Source organism: Saccopteryx leptura, chromosome 13, assembly GCF_036850995.1.
Source record: "Saccopteryx leptura isolate mSacLep1 chromosome 13, mSacLep1_pri_phased_curated, whole genome shotgun sequence".
Lineage (NCBI taxonomy): Eukaryota > Metazoa > Chordata > Mammalia > Chiroptera > Emballonuridae > Saccopteryx > Saccopteryx leptura.
The window spans coordinates 22,472,666-22,496,805 of record NC_089515.1 but is presented as its reverse complement, the minus strand read 5'-3'; the positions used below and the strand labels follow the sequence as shown (position 1 = coordinate 22,496,805).

Here is a 24,140-nt window from a genome sequence, read left to right as displayed (position 1 = left end):
CTGCCCAGACTCCCCATTCCCACTTTAACTGGGAGGTCACTGGGCTTCACTAAATGCCTTTTTTCTGCATGTGGTCTGGGGCAATTGCCAAACTTATCTCATTTGTTTTCTATCACTCAGGGACCACTGCTCTTTATTGTTCAGTGTCCAATTGCTTGAAACTCATTGTTTTATATACTTTATTTGTCTAGATTTGTTACACATTGAGGGAAGGTAGATTTAGTCCCTGTTACTCTATCACATCTTAAATCAGAAGTACCTATACCTTATTTTCTACCTGGTAAGTCTGAAATCAAAAGAGGTGAGTGCTTACCTGAGATTTATTAACTAGTTTAGTGACAGAGCTGGTGTCCGATGGCAGATCTCTTCCTTTCGTATTTATGCTCTTTCAGTCCTGCCCTCGCCACCTGTGAAGGGAATGATTTGGCGTTTGGAACTTCAAAGACAATATTTAAATCACAAACAGAATGAAGCGCATGGAATCCTTGCCTCTTCTTTGATCCTTATTTGTTAAACACGTATTTCTGTAGACAGGATTGCGATTCCTGGGAAGAAGGTACAGACTGTGTGTCAACGCGAATACTTTATGAGAATTATTGTTTTAGGCTTTATGAATTTATCCTGCTTGATGTTTTAAAGCTATGTACTAGGTTGTTGGTGTGTTCCTTCAAAACTAATCCAGTTTGATGGTTAACGTGTCCATTCAGGGTCCTCTTCATCTTTGTCATTAGGGAATCTAGCTTTTTTTTTTTTCTGAAGTTGGAAACGGGGAGGCAGTCAGACAGACTTCCACATGCACCCAACCGGGATCCACCTGGCATGCCCACCAGAGGGCGATGCTCTGCCCATCCTCTGCAACCAGAGCCATTCTAGTGCCTGAGGCAGAGGCCATAGAGCCATCCTCAGTGCCCAGGCCAACTCTGCTCCAATGGAGCCCCGGCTGCGGGAGGGGAAGAGAGAGACAGAGAGGAAGGAGAGGGGGAGGGGTGGAGAAGCAGATGGGTGCCTCTCCTATGTGCCCTGGCCGGGAATCAAACCTGGGACTCCTGCATGCCAGGCCGATGCTCTACCACTGAGCCAACCGGCCAGGGCCAGGAATCTAGATTTTAAGGGTACAAAACACTTAGGAATAATTGACAAGCTCGGTACTGTGTTTGGGGAGATGCATCAGCCTAGTTGACATTAGCTGTTATTTTGCTGTGGGTGTAAAATGAGATTCTTACACACAAATTATTACCAAACCAAGATCAATAAAAGTATCTCTAGCATGACGGACTGTTCTGCTTCATGCATATTAGTTCTGTCTGTAAGCTTCTACAGGCAAAGACGGTGGCCAGGGTTGAAAAAAATCTCTCAGTGTTGAAACATAGAGGGGAATCAATACATGTTAGTTCCTTCCCTCCACTGTGTGTTCTCTCAAAGCAAAACACAAAGCTGGGCCTCATCGCCTATGTCTCTCTTGCTCACCACACTCTAGCCTATTGCCTATCTCTAATTCCTTACTCTGGTCAACCTCTTTCCTGCCCCAGGACACTTGAACATGGCATTCCCTCTGCACCACACTTCATTTTGTTCTCTGCATGCCTCTGTTCTTCAGGTCCAGCCTCAATGGCAGCTCCTCTTTGAAGACATTGCCTGATGCCAGTCTTTGTCATTGTTCCTCTTTATTTCACTCAGTGTGCTTCCTAATTTCAGGTATTGAATTTACTTAGTAGCATACTAGTTTATTGTTTTTCTTCCTCTCTCTATTGTGAGCTTCACAGAGCTGGGGCATGGTTTGCTTTGTGACTCATGAAGTGATTAATTTGGACCCCAAAGACAATAGGAAGGTATACAGCTTATACTTGTTGGAACATGTGTCTATAAAGTTGTGTCATAATGCAACGTCGATGTGGGTGCTCAGTGGGTACTTACGGAGTCGAATCTCCAAGGCAGTGAGTCAGTCTCCTGGGGATCACCATTTAGAAAACATAACCTCATTCTAGGTAAAGAGCGACTAATGACAATGGACTCTTCCCCCAAGGCTCACGCTGTCTGCCTTGTCAGCTTTGGCGATCAGAATAAGGTAGCGCACACTTCACTTCAGTTTGAAGCCACTTGAAGTGTGATTTCCTGGCTTTAGAACTCTGTCAGTGATAGGTACCAGTTATTTTTAATGTCTCTGGCATATGACAAACATTTTGTCCTTCTTGTCCCCTTTTGTCTCTTGTCTGATTCTGGGTCCCCCAGCCCTCTGGTGTGGGGCCTTCGGCTGGTGCTTCTGTAGAGGGTTTCTGTATCTTAGGGCCCATTTCCTCCCAGGTGCCTAAGATTCCTTGCTGTACCTGTGCTGCATATTGAAAGAAGCCAGAGGTCTCAATGGCAGGATGAGCAGCTCCTTCCTTTTCCAATTATTTCCTTCGCGTGCTGTCACACTTAGCAGTTGGGTCAGCCTTCTGCTCTCCTGAGAGGCTCCTTTACTCATCCTGATAAGGACCCCGGCTTTTCTCCTGTGGCTAATTTATGCCTCTCTCTAGCACCTGTTCCTTCCTCTCTTTCTGCAACACTCCTAACCCGACAAGTTCATTTCATTGTTTAGCTACGTCTACTCCTTGTCAATAAATTACTGCTCGATGGCTCGCCCAGGCCCTTCTGTTTTATTCACAGACCTTTCCTGGGGTCTTTTTCTTAATTATCTGGCTACTCACTGACTGTGCTTCCTCCCTTTTATTTGTGACAAACTTTGGTGTAATTTCCTTTCCTCCTTCCACCTTTTGCTCTCTTATCATTGTTTTACACACTTGTAACTGTCAAATTGATTCAGATTTATAAACCCATGGGCCCTCTTAACTTCAGCATTTCTCCCAAATAGCTATGAAAGAAAAGAAAAAAAAATCCTTTCTTGTTTGTTGCTGGTTTTTTGTTTTGTTTTTTTTTTAGTATTCTTCAGCCACCAACCATTTTATCATTAAACTATTACTGAGACTCAACCATGTGTATCCCCCTGGGTTGTGGTGATGGTGGTGAACACAGACCGGGTATTAAATATCAGAATTTTATTTTATAATAAATATGGAACCATGATGGGTCTTGATGTAGAAAATGACTTTACGGCCTAGCATGTGGAGGACCCGGGTTCGATTCCCGGCCAGGGCACACAGGAGAAGCGCCCATTTGCTTCTCCACCCCACCGCCGCGCCTTCCTCTCTGTCTCTCTCTTCCCCTCCCGCAGCCGAGGCTCCATTGGAGCAAAGATAGCCCGGGCGCTGGGGATGGCTCTGTGGCCTCTGCCCCAGGCGCTAGAGTGGCTCTGGTCACAACATGGCGACGCCCAGGATGGGCAGAGCATCGCCCCCTGGTGGGCAGAGCATTGCCCCATGGTGGGCGTGCCGGGTGGATCCCGGTCGGGCGCATGCGGGAGTCTGTCTGACTGTCTCTCCCTGTTTCCAGCTTCAGAAAAATGCAAAAAAAAAAAAAAAAAAAAAGAAAATGACTTTAGGCTCATAGCTCTGCTTTGGGAAGATAGATTTGACATCACTGGGAATCCTGGCCTGAGGAGGAGGATGTCCAGAGGCGGGGTAACAAGTGAGGGGAGTATTCCAGCCGCTGGGCAGCCAGGCAGGCCGGTCACTGTCCTGAACTTGGGAAGCTCAGAGGGAGAGAGAGAGGGGCCAGTGCAAGAGACGTCTCTGAGGTGGCGCTGACAGGACTTGACGGTGATTCGAGGGGGAGGAGAATAGTCACGATCGTGATGTTTCAGAACTGGGGGAGTTGGAGGGTTTGAGGGATGGACAAGGAGAAGGAGGGAGGAAGGTTGAGGTAGAACTCGGAGCAGAAATGTCAGAGTGGAGGCAGTGATGAGCTCAGTTTTAGCGTCTTGGGATTGTAATGGCAGCGGCTCATCGCACAGCGTTTGGAGATGTGGGACTGGAGCTCCCGGGAGAGGCTAGAGCGGGAGGATAGGTTTTGGGAGTCATCCGAGTCGAAGTGGGAGGCGAACCAGAGGAGGAGTTCCATGCATATGAAAAGGCAGCCAGCGCTGCGGCAGCTGGTGTGGGCTCCAGTGTGGCATGCGTGGACAGGTCCCACGGGCTATGGAGGCCCAGGTGGCTGGAGCACCCTGGACAGCAGCTGCCAGGAGGACTTGCTCAAAGAGATCCTCCACCCTCACCCATCCTGTCATTCACATTTACTTATTTTTCACCCTTTCCATCTCTGGGCACTATGTTCATTTGTATTAATTTTATTCAATCTCAGTGTTTTTCTTTCTTTCTTTCTTTCTTTCTTTCTTTCTTTCTTTCTTTCTTTCTTTCTTTCTTTCTTTCTTTCTTTCTTTCTTTCTTTTCTTTCCTTCCTTCCTTCCTTCCTTCCTTCCTTCCTTCCTTCCTTCCTTCCTTCCTTCCTTCCTTCCTTCCTTCCTTCCTTCCTTCCTTCCTTCCTCCCTCCCTCCCTCCCTCCCTCCCTCCCTCCCTCCCTCCCTCCCTCCCTCTTTCTTTCTTTCTTTCTTTCTTTCTTTCTTTCTTTCTTTCTTTCTTTCTTTCTTTCTTTCTTTCTTTCTTTCTTTCTTTCTTTCTTTCTTTCTTTCTTTCTTTCTTTCTTTCTTTCTTTCATCATTAGCCTGAAAGTAGCGGGTCCAGTGCAGAGGACATAAAAACACCTGGTGCAGAGTGTGGCTTGTTCCTGAAAAGGAAAAAGTGGTGGCCTCTCTTTGTGGAGCATGCTGGGCATCGGAGATAAAGTCAGAAATTCCTGCTCATTTCCCACGAACACCAGAAAGCAAATTAATGAAATAAAAGCATTATCTTTACCCTCCCCACCGTCTGCCCTCTTTACTCGCCCAGAAAACTGGTTAATCCAGCATCTCCTGCATTCCTTTCCCGCCTCTTTCTCTGTATCTGTGTCTCACTTGTGTGCTTAGCTAGAGGGAAATGAGTCGAGCTTCCTTGGCTGCTCTCACCAGCTCTCCTCATCCCCATGATTCTGAGTCGTGGCTTCGCAGGCAAGACAAGGGCTTCCTCCACTCTCTGCATGCATGCCTCTGTGCCCGGACATGCTTGCACACGTGTTGGAGGAAGAGTTTGGGATGCTCTCTCTGCCTGCTGGCTTTGCCAAGGCCATTGAATTAAGCAGGCAATTTCCTCTCACTTTGTCTCTCTGTAAATTTACCAAGCATATGGTCTGAGGAGAACTCCTGGATTATAAATAAACAGCACTCACTGCTCGTAAATCTCAGTGTTTTTGTCTTTTCCTCCATTGAGAATAAATAGAAACCATAGATGTGTAACTTCAGAAAAATGTGTTGGAGAAGAAGATAGTGTCTCTATGTACATAAATATTATTTCTCCCCGTTTCTCTTTATGCAGGGTCTTTTGGTATCTGGCTGGGTTCCATTCATTTTTTATTGTTGCCATTTTCCAACCTGGAAGTAAACTGTTGCTTTAGGCAACACAGCCTGACTGTTTTGCGCTGACCAGATGGCTCTGGTGCATCTTTTCTCCTGCTGGAGATGTCAGTTTCTCTCTTAACAGGACCTGTGTTGCCTCACTGCTCTGTGTCATAGGAAGTGAAATGGTGGATGCTTCCCACTCTTTTCTGGAAGAAACCCAGCTTGGGTATTATGCCGGTCAGTCCATTGGGTACTCTGTAGCTTGGCCACTCTCAAACTGCATGTCTTTTTAAGGCATGAAGGTTCTTGACATTTGACTGTCCTTTTGTTTGCTTTTCTACTACTAGAACTGCAGTGAATCAGATGAGCATGCCAGCCACCAAAGACAAATCCTGGAGCCCTGGCCGGTTGGCTCAGCGGTACAGCGTCGGCCTGGCGTGCGGGGGACCCAGGTTCGATTCCCGGCCAGGGCACATAGGAGAAGCGCCCATTTGCTTCTCCACCCCCCCCCCCTTCCTCTCTGTCTCTCTCTTCCCCTCCCGCAGCCAAGACTCCATTGGAGCAAAGATGGCCCGGGCGCTGGGGATGGCTCCTTGGCCTCTGCCCCAGGCGCTGGAGTGGCTCTGGTCACGGCAGAGCGACGCCCCCTGGTGGGCAGAGCATCACCCCCTGGTGGGCAGAGCGTCGCCCCTGGTGGGCGTGCCGGGTGGATCCCGGTCCGGCGCATGCGGGAGTCTGTCTGACTGTCTCTCCCCGTTTCCAGCTTCAGAAAAATGCAAAAAAAAAAAAAGACAAATCCTGGGATAGTTATACTGGAACGGAGGTGGTTCAGGCAATGGCCAGCTCAGAGAAGGAATAGTTCAAAGCATGAGTGTAAATTTTGTCCTAGAAGGAAAATTGAACATTGGTGCTGCTAAATAAGCAAGAGGTAATGGGCACTCATAGTGGGGAGGGGTCAAATAGGTAGTGTCAGAGGGCAAGGGACAGTGGACTGTGACCCACAGGCCAAATCCAGACATTCTGATCAGTTTGTATAGCCTGTGAGCTAAGAACCGCTTTCACATTTTGAAATGATTGAAAACAAGTCAAAGGAATACTACATTGTAACACCTTATAAATAAGAGGAATTCAAATTTAAGACTCTGTTTTCATTTCCTTTCACTATATACCCAGAAGGGGGGTTTCTGGATCATATGGTATGTCTATTTTCAATTATTTATTTATTTATTTATTTTACAGAGATAGAGAGAGAGGCGGAAAGAGATACAGATAGGGACAGAGAGGAAAGGAGAGAGATGAGAAGCATCAATTCTTTGTTGTGGCTCCTTAGTCGTTCATTGGTTGTTTTCTCATCTGTGCCTTCACTGGGGGGTTAAAGCAGAGTGAGTTAAAGCAGACCCCTTGGTCAGGCCAGTGATTTTGGGCTCAAGCCAACAACCTTGGGCTTCAAGCAGTGACCATGGGGTTATGTGTATGATCCCATGCTCAAGCTGGTGACCTCAGGGTTTCAAACGTGGGTCCTCTGCATCCCAGTCTGATGCTCTATCCACTGCACCACCTCCTGGTCAGGCTCTATTTTCAATTTTTAAAGGAACTTTCATACTGCTTTCTATAGAGCTGTACCAGATTACATTCCCACTAACAGTATACAAGGGTTCCCTTTTCCTCTACATCCTCACCAGCATTTATGTCTTTGTGATAATAAACATCCTAAGAGTATGAGTTGATGATCAGTGATTTTAAGCATCTTTTCATGTACCTCTTGCCCATTTGTATGTATGTCTTTGTGGGAAAAATATCTATTCAGGTCCTTTGCCAATTTTTAATTGAGTTTTTTTTTTAAGTTATTGATTTGTATGAGTTTCTAATATATTTTGGATATAAACCATTCTCCCATTTCATAGGTTGCTTTTTCATTTTATTGATGGTTTTCTTTGCTCTACAGAAGTTTTTTATTTTGATGTAGTCCCACTCATTTAATTTTGCCTTTTGGGTTTTTTTTTTCCTGCCTTTGTTTTTGGTATAAAATCCAAACTATCATTGTCAAGGAACTTACCCCTATATTTTTTTCTAGGAATTGTATGGTTTCAAGTTTTAATCTTATTTTGAGTTGATTTTTGTGTAGGTGTAGGGTAGAGATCCAGTCTTATTCTTCTGCATGTAGATACCTAGTTTTGCCAGTACCATTAATTCAGGACACTATTCTTTCCTCCATTATATAGTCTTGGTTCCTTTGTCTAAAATTAATTTATGTTCTATGCATGGGTTTATTTCTGGACTCTATTTTGTTCCACTAATACATGTGCTTGTTTTTATGCTAATACCAGGCTGTTTTGATTACTATAGTTTTGTAATATAATTTGAGATAAGAAAGTGTGATGATTCCAGCTTTATTTTTCTTTCTCAACATTGCTTTGGCTATTTGGGGTCTTTTGTGGTTATATATGAATTTTAGGGTTGTTTTTATATTTCTGTGTAGAATGCTTTTGTAATTTTGGTAGGGATTGTATTTAATCTATAGATGACTTTGGGTAGTATGAAGATTTTTAACAATAGTAATTCATCTAATCAATGAAAATTTAATATTTATTGTCTTCTTTAATGTCTTTTATTAATGTCTTATACTTTTAGTGAACTGATCTTTCATCTCATTTATATTTATTCCTAAGTATTTTATTCTTTCTGCTTCAGTAGTAAAAGGGACTATTTCTTAATTTCTCTTTCTGATAGTTCATTGTTGGTGTATAGAAACACAACTGATTTTTTATATTCTGCATTTTACTGGATTTATTAGTTCTAACATTTTGTGTGTTGGGGGGGATTTTTAGGATTTTCCATGTATAAGATCATATCATCCTCAAATGAGATAATTTTACTTCTTTTCCAATTTAGATGCCTTTTGTCTTTCCTTCTTACCTTATAGCTCTAGCAAGGACTTCCAGTACTTTATTGAGTGAGTGGTGAGAATGGGCATCCTTCTCTTAGTTCTGATCTTAGAGGAAAAACTTTTAGCTTTTCATCATTGAGTAATCATCAGCAATATCATTAGCTGTGGGCTAGTCATATATGAACTTCATTATGCTGAATTATATTCCTTCTATACATAATTTGTGGAGAGTTTTTTTTAATTAAATTTATTGGAGTGACACTGGTTAATAAAATTTTATAGGTTTTAAGCACATATTTCTATGATACATCATCATCTGTATATTGCATTGTGGGCCCACCACCCCAAATAAAATCTCCTGGAAAGGATATTGAAAGAACCTGTTGTTTGTTTGTTTGCTTGCTTGAAATATTGGGGTCAAAGAGGAAAAAATACCTATCTTAATATAAAAAACACACTTTTTTCTTTCTTTGTATTGTGGCATTTTGACCATCTACAATAGTGTCCGGCAAGTCATAGGCAACTGTGACACTATTTGGCAAATAAATAGGCAGTCAATAAATTGTATTTCTATTCTTTTGGTGGGTAGGATGAGAGCTCAAACTCTCCATGGGAGCAAGAAGTCATTAGCTGGTCAGTTTTTTTTTGTATGAGACAAAAATACTAATTTCAAATATCTGAAACCTCAGCATGATGCTGCTGAGGCAGAGACATTTGCTAGTCACTAACCTGTTTCATCTTGGTCCAGGGCAAACCCTTCTTGCATCATTACCCATGCTCACTTATTTACCCATCCATCAGTTCTATCAAGAATTCCCCAGGTCTAGAAGATAGCAGAGGCTCCTACTAAATGATCCTGGGTCTCCAAATCACTGTATATGCAGAGTGACATAATATTACGTCACTGAACTGTAGCTGTCATTTGCTCTTTCCCTAAGCTTCCTCGATGTGTTCAGTCTCTGAAACACATATATAGCTCTTCTGCTACTACCTTTAATTTATTCTCTGGCCAGAATGTCTACTTACTATTACCAAGATATGCCATGTTTTTCCAGCATCTAGCATAGTGCCCTTCACATCATAGTCACTCAGTAAACATCTATTGATTGATTTTTGCATCAAAGAATGAAACAGCAGCTCCCTATAGAATGCAAGCATGTTTAATGTTAGAGCTAATAATTTAGTGGAAAGGTGCATTTGGGTGTGATTCTCCACTATAGGATTTAGTGTACAGTTTTTAAACAGAGTTCAGAGTACCTGGAACATTAAAACTAACATTAAATTTACACACACCCTTTCAGGAACATTCCTGCCATATAAAAAGAAAAGACTGACATATAGAGCTGTATTAGAATAGGCCTGAAGATGAGCTCCATCCAGGAGAGAGGGTCCCAGGCCAGGATATATGAAACGCATTTTCTTTGCCTCCCAAACTGGCAGAGAATGTCATGGGCCCAAAAAAATAAATGGGGCATTCATGCCAGGTTTTCCCATCCATACTTGAATGCATAAAATAGAAAGAGCTTATCTTTTCTTCATTTTTAGAAAGCCTTACCTAACTTTTCTTTCATGCTCTTACACCTCTGATGAATTGCACCGCCAATTCTGAAAACCTAGTCAATGACAATTACTTAGCTTTCTGCTGCTTACATAAAAAAAAGGTCAGGAAATAAAGAGGAGGGGAGGTACACTCCTGGACAGAGATTGTACAGGGACAGGGAACTGTTCTTGCCCAAGCTGTTTTCTTTCATCCATCACATCTGTTGGACATCTTTCCATCTTCTTAATGCTAACATTCATAACAGCAATAGAAGGCATTTGTTGAGTTTTATGTGCCAAGCCTTAGCTTAGCATTCCCTTACCCATTGCTGCTGCAAGTGAAGTGATGACCTTCAATAGAGGTCACCACTCCCCATATCTGAGATGACCAATAACTAGCTGGTATGCGGGCACAAAAGCCTGGCCCTTTGCCTTCGAGTGGGTTAAGTCAGAGGTGAGAGCCATGCCTCACAGCTCCCCTGTGGATTAGGCTTACCTGGAACCACATCCTTGCTTGTCTGCTGCTCCTTCCCTATCTTGCTTCCCTCTCTCTGGTTGGGTTTTACCTAAGAGCTGTCCCTCCATGATCTATGAGCTTCCAAATCACAGACTCAGGCTCTAATTGAAGGGAACTCAGCCTAGGATGTTTTTCTTTGATCTCAGACTTAATATCTAATCTGTTCCAGAGATGCTGGTTCCACTCTTGTTTCTGTCAATAGTAACAGCATTCTCTTAGGCACTCAGGCTTGAAATCTTTACATTATCTTTACTCGATCCTTCTCCTTCATTTCTGCCTTGTGTCCAATGAATGGATTATGCTTCTCTGTGTCCCTCTTTTATTTCTTACAGCCTACTGCCATCAGTTTAGTGGGATGGACTCCTAATAAGTCTTTCTACCTTTAGGAGAATATGCCTCACCAGTCATACTACATCATCAACAGATTAAACATTCCATACAGGCTCCTATCGTGTCCCTAACCTGGGACTTTTGCTCCCCCCCCCCCCAAGCTTGTAAGATAAAGTCCAAGCTCTTTTATTTTTACTTTTATTTTTTTTAAATTTTTTATTTACTTTTTTAGATTTTTATTTATTTATTCATTTTTATGAGAGAGAGAGGGCAGAGAGAGAGAGAGAGAGAGAGAGAGAGGGAGAGATAGAGAACAGGGGGAGGAACAGGAAGCATCAACTCCCATATGTGCCTTGACCAGGCAAGCCCAGGGTTTTGAACTGGCGACCTCAGCATTCCAGGTAGACGTTTTATCCACTGTGCCACCACAGGTCAGGCCCAAAGTCCAAGCTCTTTAGCAGATCTTTAACATATGTCAACTTATCCCCTCTACAACTATGTAAAAATACTATTTTTTCAGGCCTGGCCTATCTCCTAATAATCTTCTGAGTAGTTTCATGTTTCAGGTTCTAAGTGTTTGGACATGCTCTTTCTCTTCCTTTTGCCTCCCAATGCACTGCCTTTCCCTTAAAACTTACCCCTTTATGGAGTCTTCCTTTCTTTTCTCTGAGCTCCTCTAGCACTAATGTCATTGTCTTCACCATTGTCACTTCCATCACTATCATTGTCATCATATGTTAACTATGGCTATCATTTATTAAGAACCTGTAATATGCCTGACATTGTGATAGATGCTATATGCACTTCCTCTTTTGAGTTCTCATTGAGTTCTTCATTGAGTTTTCAGTCCTGTGAGGTCCTTAGTTTAGATAGTTTTAGTTATTTTGTAGATAAGAAAACTAAAGTTCAAAGTGGTTAATTGACCTATCTAAGATGACATAGTGAGTGAAGGGTGTGGAGCCAGACCTTGAAGCCACCGTGTCTCTGACTCCAAAACTTAGACACTTACCCACTCGGCTTCCTATTGTGTTTGGTCCAGTTGCTTTCTACTCATTTATCATTTATTCAATCATTTATTCACTTATTTATTTATTAAAAATAGTGACTGAGTGTCAGGAAGTAGATACTAGAGACTCAGTAGGGCCCTTGTCTTCACAGATTTTTATCTAATTGTATTCTTGAGTCCCTTTCCTAATTGGCACTTTCTTCCCTAAGTTTCTCCCTCTCCCTTAGTCTGTCCAGGGCAGGACTGTGTCACCTATGTGCTATGTCATTTTGTTCACCATTTCCTGGTAGTCCAGGTGTTAGGTTTAAAATGACATGTCTCACCCTTTGGTCTTCAGGACCCACTCATGCCTTTCTTCCTAGTTGTTCAGTGAAAGACGGTCTTGTCTCCCAATGATTCTTTCTGACAGACTGCCCATAGGTGGCTAGATCAGGTGATCTCTAGGTTGATAGACCTTTGAGAAGCTGAACACTTATTCCAGGGAAATGCCCTGGCTAAGGCAGTTTTGCAGAACCTTATTGGCCCTCATGATGGCAGATTTGCATCCTTAGAGCATAGATCTGCATTTTGGAAGCAACCAGAAGATACTTGGAGCTTGATCAGAAGCACCAAAGTTGGAGATGGCAGAGGCCATGGAGATTATTACTGTATTTCCCCATGTATAAGATGCACCTTAATTTTGGGACCCAAAATTTGAAAAAAAAAAGTATTATATAGTCATTGAACTCAAGTTTTATTCATCATAAAATTCATACAACTTCTCATCACTGTCAAAACTCCCATCAAGTTCCATTCCCTTTTGCAAATTGGATCACTTTGAACTTGAATTCAGCACTGTATGAAAATCTTTGAGCCATTTCTGGGCAGACTGTGGCAAAACATAGTCTACCGTGATATACCGGTAACAAGTTCGAAACAGCACAAAGACAACAAGCGTGGAAAAGCGGGAAATACAAGTAAAAAAATCTATAACCACTGTAGAAGATGCACCCAGTTTTTAGATCCCAAATTTTTCAGAAAAGGGCGTGTGTTATACATGGGGAATTACGGTAATTTCCACTGTCTTATTTTGCAAAGGAGGAGAGTAAACTATGGCAGCATTGTTTCTGGTTGTGAATAAGGAGAGTCGGTAACAACACGATTCTGGAAACCCAATAGACCAGAACTAACAGGCTTGCTGAATGCTTCAGTCTGAGCCGCTGGAGACAGTCAGTAGCATCATGTTGCTGCCAGGGCTGTGTTTGTTAATGGGCTGAGAGACACTGTTCCCAAGCAGGGATCTAGCTCTTCCTAGCACCTCAACCTGCCTCACTGAGCACTGCCTTTCCTCCAGGGCAGCAACCCACATCAGGAAAGGGGTTGAGTTCCATTAACTCTGAGGACGTGGGTCTGAGGAGTGTCTGTGTGTGTTGTGGGAGACTTGCCTCTAGAGCCAAGGCTCCTACAGGCTCTCACATGGATGGACAATGAATGTCTTTTGGTCAAAACCACTGCCCTCTCTTTCCAGCATTACTTTTGGCCTGGGCTTCTGTAGATGTTATAATCCCCAAAACCCAGACCTAGATGTCTGGGATAGAATATCTTACTGTTTAAAAGGTTGCTCTGACTATGGAAAGTACCTCTGTTTATTTCATAAAGTCATTCTTATTTTCCAGAGGGGAAGCAGGAGGTGGTGGTCAGAGGGCCTTGGAAGGAATGAAGGTGGATGAAGGAACTAAGCCCATGTGCTGTGCTTTATATGGTTTTCTCACTTGGTTCTCGCAACAACCCTGTATAGTGGCAGCTATTAGGCCTGTATTAGAGATGGGGAAACTGAGGCTCAGAAAAGTATGACAATATGCCCAGTGTCGTGTAGCTAGTTAGTGGGAGAGTAAGAATTCTAGCTGAATTTTGACTCCAAACACACTCCATGTTAATATCTGTAATGTCTCCTAGTGGTCAATGCCTTTGGTGATCCCCTGAAAGAGTGAGTCAGGGAAGTCCCTACCATGTGATATTTGTGAAGCAGTCACTCAGTTACCATGGCTGAAATAAATAACCAAGAATCGATGTTGAGCAGGTGGAATTTGGAATCAGTTGACCTGGGGACAAACTCCGGCGCTGTCACTTAATGTCTCTGCGTCTCTATTTCCTCACTTTTATGACAAAGATAAAATGCCTATGTCAAGGGTCATTGAGAGAATTCAATGCAATATTTCAAGAGAAAGTGTTTTGTATAGAGTCCTATACACATGTCACTTACTTAAATGCCACAGTGATTTAGGGTGAGCCTCTTCTGAGAAATCAATTACAGAGTCTAAGTGTATGTCAAAGGCTTGATCCTTGACCTTATAGTTTTGATGGGGACAAGAGAATCTGAAAATCAGAGGTGTAGGCAAACTGTGCAGCCCAGATCTGAAGGCAGTAGCAAATCAGAGGAAGGAGAGGTCGCTGGAGGGCAGCTTAGATGAAAAAGCTTCATACGGAAGTTGGAGTTGAACTTTAAAGAGAATAACAATTTTGAAATGCATGGAAATTTGTGAGACATCCAAACTTTTTAATAATAAAAAGAAAACCAAAACAAAATGCTTTTTGTAAATTGCAATCCCATTGGGATCCAGTAGTTGTTCGGCTTAGAGCAGCAGTTCTCAAGGTAAGGTCCTGGGACCCATACGACATGCCCATGACCCTTTCAGGGGACTAGCGAAGTCAAAACTATTTTCTTATAAACAATATAATGGTATTTGCCTTTTTTAGTTCTCATTTTCTCAAGAGTTTACAGTGGAGTTTTCTAGAAGCTACATGAATTACATTGTTATATCATAATACTAAATGTAGAAATAGATAAGAATTCAATAGTCTTTTAAACCAGATATTAGGGACTTAAAAAGAAGTAAAACAATGCCTCTCTTTCTCACTAAATTGTTTTTCTTTTGGAAACTATAGTTTTTTTTCATCAAAGTATGTTATTTATATTTTATTATTTTTAAATAAATTAATAGGTATTATAAAATATTATCAGATATAATTTCTAATGTATTACATATTGGTAGATAAAATATCCAAATTAAATCTCTTAGGGTCCTCAATAATTTTTAAAAGTATAAAGGAGTCCTCTATCACAAAATTTTGGAAACTATCATATTTTTGCAGGTATAAGATGTACCTTTTCTAAAAAAATTTGGGGTCTAAAAACTGGGTGCGTCTTACAGTGGTTGTAGATTTTTTACTTGCATCTTCCGCATTTTTGCGCTTGTTTTTGTGCTCATTGTCAACAATGATTCGTCATCAGACACAGATGAGGACAAGCTAACGGATGAAAGTTTTGACAGAGATGAGGAGTTGTATGAATTTTATGATGAATAAAACTTGAGTTCAATAACTTTATGTAATACTTCTTTTTTTTTTTTTTTTCAAATTTCAGGCCCCCAAATTAAGGTGCGTCTTATACATGGGGAAATGTGGTACTTTGAAAGATGTGGAATTCTGGTGTGAAGATAGTCAGGGTCTCATGTATTTTTTACTTTTATTTATTTATTTATTTTTACAGAGACAGAGAGAGAGTCAGAGAGAGGGATAGATAGGGACAGATAGGAATGGAGAGAGATGAGAAGCATCAATCATCAGTTTTTTGTTGCAAAACCTTAGTTGTTCATTGATTGCTTTCTCATATGTGCCTTGACCAGGGCCTTCAGCAGACCGAGTAACCCCTTGCTCGAGCCAGCGACCTTGGGTCCAAGCTGGTGAGCTTTGCTCAAACCAGATGAGCCCATGCTCAAGCTGGAGACCTCAGGGTCTCGAACCTGGGTCCTCCCCATCCCAGTCCAATGTTCTATCCACTGCACCACCTCCTGGTCAGGCAATGTCTCACGTATTTTTATAATACCTTTGTGCCAAAGTGTATGTCGTTTGGGTATCGTAGAATACCTGTGTCTGAAAACTTCAAGATGGTAATGCCCAATGTTGGCACATGTGCAAGGGAAGTGGGACTCTCATATTTGTGAGCTGAAGTGCAAATTGGACAGAATATATATGTAAGACAGTTTATAACAAGAGACTTAATCACAGTTTTACCCTTTAAACTAATAGTTGAACTTACATGAATTTAAAGAAACAAGCAAATATGTGTACAAAGATGTATGTACAAGAATACTTACATTATTTCATGTAAAAATTTGGCCAGAAACTGACCAACTGGCCAAGAAGAGAGTTGAAGAAAATGATGATATATTTATACATTTCAATGTTTTAAGGCTTTTAAAGTAATTTTAAAAGAATATTTAACAACATGAGGACATGCTCAAAACATTATGTTAAGTGAAAAAGCAAAACACTGAACTGTATGCAAAGAATGACTCCAAATTTTGTAAATACACACCTGCACACAGATTAGAGAAACACATCAAAATACTGTTATTTTCTCTGTATAGTATAGCTATAATTGATGTCTATATTGCACATTATCCTTTCCTATGTTTTATAATATTTCTACCATAAATTTTCAGCACTTTCATCTTTTAAAAGACCCTAGAGCAGGCGTCCCCAAACTACGGCCCGCAGGCCACATGCAGCCCCCTGAGGCCATTTATCCGGCCCCCTGCCACACTTCCGGAAGGGGCACCTCTTTCATTGGTGGTCAGTGAGAGGAGCACTGTATGTGGTGGCCCTCCAACGGTCTGAGGGACCTGAGGGACAGTGAACTGGCTCCCTGTGTAAAAAGTTTGGGGACCCCTGCCCTAGAGTGTGTCATGTGTTTTAGCTAAGGCCATGGGAACCAATATGCTGAGCCAGCATGTCACCTGGGGCTCAGGCACATGCCGCCTCAGATCTCAGAGGGCCCTGTCTCTATGGGCCCCAGTGGTGGCTTAAAGAATACTCTGTAACTTGAGAATATGCTCGACTAATAGCTAATTTCATTTTCATGTTTAGTCTTTCTAAAGAAAGCTTTAGAACACTGGGATTGGTTTTCATGCCCAATGACTCTAGTCTCTTGTCAAGAGCATTTGGAGTGTACATAGTAGGACCTAACAGGACAATTGTTTAAATAATGTTAAACTGGCCCTATGCAGGGAGCATAGCAATCCATATATTTGTTCAAAAGAAAGAAATAAATGAGAATTCAGGCTTCTGGGCCCATAGGAGATGGGGTGACTATGGGATAGGGCCTCACAGAGACGCCTGCGATCCACTCCTTGGTGTCCAGGGATTTCCTCTCTTTTTCTGGCTTGAGAGATGTCAGGTGTTAGATGTCAGTCTTCTTTCTCCCCAAATGACCAGCAACCGTGTGAAGGAACACCTGCTTTGTTGTTAGTTTCTCACAGCACAACATTTTCACAATCAGAAGAGAATCTGTCTGAACGTGACAGTTTCAGTCCCTGGACAGCTCCGCTCAGTTTGAGTCTGTACTTTCCCTGGTGTTATTCAGCATGCTTCAGGGCTGAAAGAGACATCCGAGGTAGTCCCATGACATCAGAGGACTTATTCTGTTTGGACAAAGAGGCCTCGTGCACATAAAGCTAAATAATGACATAAAAGAACGGCAGAAGAGCAGCGTCTCCCCAGAGAGCAGGCACAAAGCTCCCCGAGAGTGACACGTGCTGAGTGCTTGGAAACCAGAGAAAGGAGAGATGAGAGGTTTCGTGGAGGGGGATAGCTGCCAGAAAGAAAAAAATACCATCTTCTCCCCAGGGCTGTCTGTTCCCAGGAGGGATAGTCTCGCGTTAATTGACAAAATAATCAATGCATTGAGTGCCTACCTCATGCAAGGCGCTTATCCCTGAGAAGAAAGATTTACAAATGAATGAGGCATCAAATTTAGCTCCTCTAGGTTAGAGAGATGGTCTGAAAGCTCTCTATCAGTTCACATTTCTCCATTCGGCGGCTACCTATTTTATCCTGGGGCCTCTGGGTGTGCACAGACAGACCTAATTGCATGCATGTCAGGGGGACCCAACTGGCTGCATGTAATTGAAAGAAAAATGGTAAACATCCACTCACCAGGCAGGGATGCCTTGCTAAAACTGTCCAGAACTTTCTAATTCGTGCCTCATTATTTTTTTTTTTCCTGAAGAAAACTTAGTGAAAAAAGTTGAGTCCATTTTCCCTAGACTTTAATTTGCAAGTGTTGGCCACCTGCTGGAGGCTATCTCTGATTAAGTGAAGTGACCCCTCCATCTTCCCAGGCGCCTTTGCCTTTTGGTGGCTTACTGCTGATATGGTGGGAGGGAGATGGCGGTCACGGGTCTCTGGTACTTATGTAACTGTAACTCAGCTGCTGTTTGCCCAGAAATGAATGGGGCAATGCCCCCCCCCCCATGATTACTTTATTGTTCTACTTGGGCACCTCCCAACAACTGACAACTCCATGATACTAGGGCTGTTCAAATGACACAGTAATCCCATGAAAGCAATATTTATATTCCCATTGTGTGGATATGAAACATGAGCCTTATGTAATTAGTCTGCGGTTCCACAGGCTGGATTTGAAACAAAATCTGCTTGACTCTAAAATGAATCCTCTTATGATTATGTTGGGCTGCCTTTGTGAATGCAAATACTTATCTATAATAGAGTTCCTCTACAGATGTGTTAATTTACTGATCTGCATTGTAACTGCTCAGTAACAATTCACTTTATTGCTGTGATTTTTAACTACAGGAGTGATACATGGATACCGTTTTTTTGTTTGTTTGTTTTAAGAGATTGCAACATTACAAATAATGCAGGTCCCTATGGCCACCCCACTGCAACCCACCCAGTCTACTACCCAGAGTTGTGCGTTTATTTTTATTTATTTATTTGTATATTTCCCTAGAATGTTTTTAATGCATTTGTGTATACTTGTATAAACCAAGTGGAAATATATTGTTTTATCTTGTCTGGGTTTACTGTTTGTATATTTAATATATTATTATTCAGAGGCCTTTTCCGTTTGGTAATATGTTTTAGAGCAGGCGTCCCCAAACTACGGCCCGCGGGCCGCAATGCGGCCCCCTGAGGCCATTTATCCAGCCCCACTGCACTTCTGGAAGGGGCACCTCTTTCACTGGTAGTCAGTGAGAGAACCACTGTATTTGGCAGCCCTCCAATAGTCTGAGGGACAGTGAACTGGCCCCCTGTGTAATAAGTTTGGAGACCCCTGTTTTAGAGACATCTTCAGGTCAATAACCTTGATATCTATATATTTTTAACGCTATTATGCAGAGTGTGTGTAAAATACACTATATTTCCCTTAGACTTTCTCTGAATGATTGCCATTCCGTCCTGTTGCTGTGAACAAAGGTGCAGTGAATTATGGTTTGACACGTCTTCTTGGGGGTCTGCTTTTACTTCCTTATTTTCTTGAAGTCTTCTTCCCTCCCCTCACCTGTATGACACAAACAGACCTCTAGGTTGATGGGACTGAGATCTCTTGGCTTTTTAAATCCTCAGAATAACAACTCAACAACTCTTTTTGTCTGAACTGGGATTCTTCAGTTCGAATAGAAGGGCTATCACAGTGAGAATGACCAAGGGGCTGACTTTGGCCAACCTTTCCCACCTCGATCTTCCCTTTTAGATCTCTTTTGGTATTCTGCTGCTGTGGGGTCTACATTTTATCTGCTACAAACCATGAATTTTGCATCATCTGGTTTTCAGCATCAGCTAACCTCTAATTTTCTGCCTGTGGAACCCAGTGATGGCTCTCATTCAAATAGCTGGGGCAGGAGGACACAGAGATGAATTAATTACCCTGTGTTCGGGCCTCCCTTTGTGAGACTAGATTGTGCAGCCAAGAAATCTGAGAACCTCAAGAGGTCCCTGAGAGTTCTGTGTGGGTCTGTCCTGGCATCAGCCTGCCTGTGGGGTTTCAGAAGCAGAGGGTAGGACCACGCCCCACTTGGAGAATGAAGCTATTTAAATCACTTGCTTTTGGTTTGAGGTCTGAAAGGAGTTATCTGGTTGGTTGTTTGTGGTCAGGCTGGAATGGGCTGTGGTTCACCACACTCTAGAGCCCCTACTGGCCTATGGGCTTCCATTGTTGACTATCAATGGAGCGCGCTCTGGGGAAGAGCCGCTGGGTAGCTTCCCAAGGCCTGGCACTTGGAAGCACGGTTCTGTTCTGTGTTTTGGTTCCCAGGCAGCTGGGCCATATTGCACTTTCCTAAGGGCAACTGGAAACAGTGACCGAAGACTGTTCAATGATTTACTGGCCATCAGTGTGCATTACCTCCTGTTAAGGTTAAGGGGTCTACATCAAAGAAACGAAAACAAGGTGATTGTCCTGCTGTTTCTGCAGTTCCTGAAATGACAGCCATACATTTATGGAACGAAGGCTATTATCATATGCTAGGTCAGGCGTCTGACTGCATTTCCCTGAGTCCTCATGACAACAAGCCGATTGTCTGAGCCGAGGGTCAGAGAAGCGGCGCCTACGTCCGGTTCTCATTGTGTTTGCCTTGCTCCGGTCTCCCAGTTTTTCTCTACTGAGAGCTGTGCTCTGCAAGTTCAGAGCTTCGAACCATATTTCATTTGTTATTTCACTTTTAAGGAGCTCTTAGCAATCGCTGGAAAGAGGAAATATACATCTTCAGAGAATAAACGGGGAACTCCAAGGTGCTGTTGGTCTAAACGTAGAGGGGGTGTGGCCTGAGGTTGTAGGAAAAGTCTCCACGATGGAATTAGTACTGGAGCTGAGAGTCAAATAGGAGAAAATCCAGACAGGTGCCAGCCATGAACTCGACAGGAGAGTGACAAATGGGAGGTCGAGTGGGCAGACCTCGGAGGTTTTAAATGCCAGGCCTCTGCAGACGTGTTGATCGGATACTGTCGCCAGGCGAGAAAGCGTGAGTTAAGACACCAGCGACCCGGGCAGGAATCTCGGCAGGTTGTCTTAGAGACAAAAGCAGAGTGGGGTGCCTGGGTGGCGGTGGAGATGGTAGTGCTGGCCCTGCAGTCAGATAGGACAGCGGCCACCAAGTCAGGTGCCGCCTGCTTTTGTAAATAGTGTGTGATTGCAACCCAGCCGGTCTCATTCATTCACCTATCGCGTTAACAGGGCTTCTTCTGAGCGGCAGGGGCCGGGTTGAGTAGTTGTGACGGAGATTGGCATAAACTAAAATATTCGCTATCTGGTCCTTTTACAGAAAAATGTTTGCCAACCCGAGCTAAAGTTATTCATAATTGCCCAGAAAGGCAGCAAAGCCCGCTGCCTGGCACATGGGAGATGCTAACAGATAATAATAGAGGTATATTAAGAAATGAGCAAAACAAAATACAGTTGCAAACCGGAAGAGAGAGGAACTGTCATGCCTGCAGTTCTTCGCTAGTTTTAGATTATATCGTACAGAAAGGGTGTCCATTGAGAAGATGAGAGATTGATGAGAGGATCAAAGAGTAAAAGACTTGTGGTTTCCTGTTTTTTCTCAGGGCAAGAGTTGGAGAGGGACGAAGGCGGGGCTGTGGAACCAGGTGGTCGAGGAGGCGAAGGTGCTGGCTGGCTGTGCCCACCCCAGGCCTGAACATCTGGTGGGCCTGTGGGGAGCTGGCAGCGGCCCCCCCCAGAGACCTCTCACCTCTGGCAGGAATGTGGCACTTGCTCTATCGGGAAGATGACTTGGCTGTGTTGGCTGGAAGATTTTCTTTTCTGTTCTTTTATTTTAAAAATAGCAGCCCATATGCTTGTTGCCATTGTAGAAACTCACGAGAGGAGTAGGAGCTTGCTGGATGGGTACAAGTGTAAAACGTATTAACAACTCAGCTCTGGAAATTGTCATTGAGAGAGTAGCTCTGGGGAATGCCCAGGGTTACAGCAGGTAGGGCTGAGGTGGTCCTCCCATAATGCACTGCCTGTGCTCTGAAGCTCTTAGGAAGCCACTTAGGATGGGACAAGAGTTCCTGAATAGTGGACGAGCTCAGACCAGGAGTCAGGGTCCTAGCAGAGACCCATCTAACCCTGGGAGGTTGCCGGTCAGCGTCGGGTGCCTGGGGAGTAGTGTGAGCAGCTGGAAGGTTCAGCCAGACAACTTGCAGGTTGTTGGGCAGGTGGAGGAGCCGCCACAGAGCAGGTGACCTGCACTGATGCAAATGTGGCAACCAGGGATGGTGCTCATGAGGCAAAGATTCAGGGCCCGAGCTGCTGGCTGGGCTCAGACACTCTGGAATTCAGGACTCGGGAAAGAGAGATTATCCGGGAGAAGACCAGTCGGGAGCCATGGACTCCGGCTCTGGGAATAAAAGTCCCCAGTTGCTGAAGCTGGAGATTAAGGGGATATCTCTTTGAAATGACAGTTCCTTGGTGAAAGTTTTGTCAGTTACCAGCAAAGTAGAAGCATAGCGTATGAAGCAGTCCTAGCTTCCCAGAAACACTTCTCTTCACAAATACATGAGAAGCCATGTACAAGAAGGGTCATCAAAAGATTGTCAGCAGTAGCAATTTTAAAAGTAAAAAATAAAAATAAAAAAATTAAAAAAAATATATATATATATATATTATGTGTGTGTGTGACAGAGAGAGGGACAGATAGGGACAGACAGACAGAAAGGGAGAGAGATGAGAAGCATCAATTCTTCGTTGCAGCACATTAGTTGTTCATTGATTGCTTTCTCATATGTGCCTTGACTGGGGGGAGGGGCTACAGCAGAGGGAGTGACCCCTTGCTCAAGCCAGTGACCTTGGGCTCAAGCTGGTGAGCCTTGCTCAAACCAGATGAGCCTGCACTCAAGTTGGCAACCTCGGGGTTTCAAACCTGAGTCCTCCGCATCCCAGTCAGACACTCTATCCACTGTGCCACTGCCTGGGCGGGCTAAAAGAAAAAATATTTATCAGTGGCTGAAAGGTGAATGGACAGGGATTTATTCATAAGCTGCAGTGCTCTACAGCAGTTTAAATGAATGAGTTATGGCTGTGTCAACATAGGGAAATCTGAAAACTGAATGTTGAGTGAAACAAGCAAGCCTCAGAACTAATATTAAGAGAAGATTTATGTAAATATACAAATTCACAAAGGTTGTTTATAATCACAGATATTCATTAAATTTGGTAGTGGGCATATGATTGGCATCTTGTTGTGCATTTGTTGTGTGCTAGAACTAATTTGTAAAAAAAACAGAAAGAAAGAAGGAGAGAGGGACCCCCCCCCTACATACAGACAGAAACACAGCAATGGAATAATCTGCCAGAATTGGAATAACCTGAGCCAAGGCACAGTGGCTGGAAGCCCAGAGGCTGCACATCTTACCTGCTGTCTTCCGGCTTAGCAGTGTGTCCTGAGCCAGTCAAAATGGTAACAGCACAGTGCCAGGCCCAGGTGGTTACACAGTGCCCGGCTAGGATGGTGCCATCTTTCTGAATGTTTGTGAACATTTTAGCCTAGTGTTAAAATCTGGGGGCTAGCTTTAAGATTGGGAAGATGAGGCTGCTTCCTGTAAGTGAGTCCATTGGCAAATGTCTGGAGTCACAAGGTGGAGCAGGGTCTGCTTGCTTGTAAAATGAGTTCTGCAGGCAAGGTTCTCTCTGAGGCCTCTCTGCCCCCTGCCCGTCCCCCCAGAAGAGGGAGGTCAGTGTGGTATGCGGGGTGCATGCTGGAAAGGGCAGAGTCCAGCTCACCTTTGGTCCTGCCAGCTCAACTGCCTCCTCGATGCTATGTGTCACCAGCAATTGAGACTGGCTCGGGCAGCCTGAGTGAGCAGGAACTGCTGGGGGTGGAGGAAGCTGACATGGGGAGAATCCTTTGTTGGGAAGTTTCCACTCCTAGCAGCCATTTTTGGAATCTGTTATGCAGCTTGTAGAGAGAAAAACTATGGGTGGTGCTGAACACACTACCTTTGATGAGGATTATTTAGATTCTGGAAGGAAATTTGTTGTGACATAAGTCATGCAGGGAGGCCTGAGAATTTAGCTCTTAGAAATAAGATGTAATATATGGTATGAGGAAAAGTCTTTGGTTGGAGAATAGCTTAGTACTGTGTTGGTGGGATAATAAGATTTAAGGCCCAGCCTGAACAGGCAGTGGCGCAGGGGATAGAGCATCAACCTGGGATGCTGAGGACCCAGGTTCAAAACCCTGAGGTCGCCAGCTTGAGCACGGGCTCACAAGCTTGCACATGGTGTCACTGGTTTGAGCATGGGATAATAGACATGACCCCATGGTTGAGAGTTTGAGCCCAAAGGTTATTGGATTAAAGCCCAGGGTTTCTGGCTTGAGCAAGGGGTCACTTGGCTGGAGCCGCCTGTCAAGGCAAATATGAGAATGCAGTCAATGAACAATTAAGGTACTGCAACTATGAGTTGATGCTTCTCATCTCTCTCCCTTCCTGTTTGTCTGTCCCTATCACTGTCTATCCCTCTCTCTCTCTCACTAAATAATAATAATAGTAATAATAATAATAATAACAATAACAATAATTTAAGGTCCCCAAGGAGCTTTATGGTTATCTGAGTTAAACCTCTTGTGTTGATGATGGAATTGGGGCTTGATAAAGATTCTCTTCTTGACCAAACTCTAGTCAGGATCCTCTGAGTTCTTCTCAACTAGGC

General features: G+C 43.4%; 1 protein-coding gene across 1 annotated transcript in view; it reads left to right on the top strand.

Annotated features, from left to right (window-relative positions):
• Positions 1-24,140, top strand: part of SORCS3 (sortilin related VPS10 domain containing receptor 3) — a 631,295-nt gene that overhangs the window by 259,452 nt on the left and 347,703 nt on the right. The gene's annotated exons all lie outside the window — the stretch shown is intronic.